Consider the following 2,206-nt stretch of genomic DNA (forward strand, 5'->3'; position numbering starts at 1 on the left):
TGAGTAACATTTTAAAATTATTAAGAAATAAATTTTAAATTTTTAAAATAGAATTTTAAACTTGTATTCGCTTTTAAAAATAGAATTTTAAACTTGTATTCACTTCGTCAATGTGAAACCCCATCTCATTCCCTCTCATCGTGTCGTTAGTACCTTGTCTTTAATCCTTCGGTTGCGCTGCTGTTGTACCTTCCGCCGCAATTTCTCTGTGCGTCACGTGGGATCGGGCCGACTTGCATCAAAATATCCCAAGTTTAAAAAAAATAAACATCTAAAATTTAACAAAAGAAGCATCCTAATTTAACAGTAGAAACATTCTAAATTTTACAATAGAAACATATCACAAAAGAAACATCCTACGGGTAGTTTAATAAAAGAAAATATTCTAAATTTTACAGAAGAAATATCCTAAGTATAACAAAAAAATATTCGAATCTCCGCAAAAAGAAACATCTAAATCCTACAAAAAGAAACATCTGCAAAAATTGGTAATATATTAAAAGAAACATCTGTTTATTATAAAAAAAAACATCCGATCATCAATTACATCTTCCAATTGAAAAAATTTAAAACAATGAAAAAAAAAAGTAACAGACACAAGTGGCATTACTTTGCAATCGGCGATTATAGCGCCACTCGTTCTATGCATAAGGTTGTGCAGCACAGTAATGCTACCAAGGAGCTTTCATCCTGTGTGTTATAGATGTCAATTTCAATGCTAGGCGCGACGACTTTTTTGTGCGACGGAAAATTGATTTGCACAGTTGGATGCGGCGGTAACATCTCCCGAGAATGGAGCTAATAGAAAAAAATGTAGTACGGCGCAGTTGGGGTGAGAGAAAAAGTAGAGGTGCGATTTTTTTATTTTTATTTTTAGTGATGGTGAGAAATTATATTAAGATTAGGTTTGAGTAATGTTATGAGGGATTTTTTTTTGTTATTGGGTCTTTTTATTGCGGCTCACATTGTAGTTGGTAGAGTTAACTAGTATCTTAGTTGGTTTCCTAGATTTTTTCTATTATATTTTTTTAATATTACTTTAATTTTCAAGACTATTTTTTTTTTCATTTTGCGTTTAATTAACGTATAAATGAACATTCCACTAGATTCAATTTGCTAATCTTTGAGTTTGGATAGGACTAATTTGACCCATTTAGATTTGACCCGTTTAAATACGCCGGTTAAACGGACCGACCTACTCAAATCCGTTTTATTTATGAGTCAAAAATTTTCAACTTGGACCCTTTATGACCAGCTCGATGAATTAAACCGGTTTGTCTGTTTATTCTATTATTTTATTTTTTGAAAAATATTCTAGCAAAAAATTTTACTTTTAAGTCAAAAGCCTTAAACAAATATTTTTTTTAATTGATAGGTCGCGATTTTGGATTGGATCAGGAGAAATATTAGCCAAAATTATTATTTTTTTATGAAAAAATAAACAGGCTACTGTTTAAGACTTTTTTTTTTTGGACTACTCGGGGCTCAGCCCGACTAACCTGAAATTTTAATGAGTTTAATTTTAGAGATAAATTTTGCCTGTTTAAATGAGTAAATAAGTTGACTCGATGAGTTTAGTCCATTTTAATAGTCCTAAATTTGTATTAAATTGATTTTCTAAATTTGATTTTGATAAAAAGTAAGTTAGTGTTAATATGATTTACATTTAGTAATTTTATATTAAAATGAATTATAGTAAAATAAATATTATTTAAATTATACTACTAAAAATTACTTTTAAATAAAAAATGATTGAAAAATATAAATTGAAACAACTTTTAAAAACGTTAGTTTTGTATTTTTCAATACTCTTTTTAAATCATATTTTTCTTTTAATACTCTTGATACTTTTTTATTTAGTATTATTTTAGACTACAATTTTGTATTATTTATAACTCTCTTATCACTTTATTGTTAATTTTTTATTTAGTTTATCCTTTTTAACAGAATCAATAATTTTTAAAAGAGACTGTTNACTTTACCAAATCACATGTTTTTAGAGAAAAAATAAGTAACCAAATAAAAATTGAAGTATTCAAAAGACTTGAACCTATTTTTCATGATTCAAGTGCCAAATCAAATACATCATATGTCTTTAAATCTTATTTTAGGAGGGTTTAGAGTAACGAGAATAGATCCTTTTTTTAAATTATTTTGTTAAATATAATTTTTTATTATTTAATATTTTTTACATATTTTTTTGTTT

This window comes from Arachis ipaensis, chromosome B03 (assembly GCF_000816755.2).
Source record: "Arachis ipaensis cultivar K30076 chromosome B03, Araip1.1, whole genome shotgun sequence".
NCBI classification, from domain to species: Eukaryota; Viridiplantae; Streptophyta; class Magnoliopsida; order Fabales; family Fabaceae; genus Arachis; species Arachis ipaensis.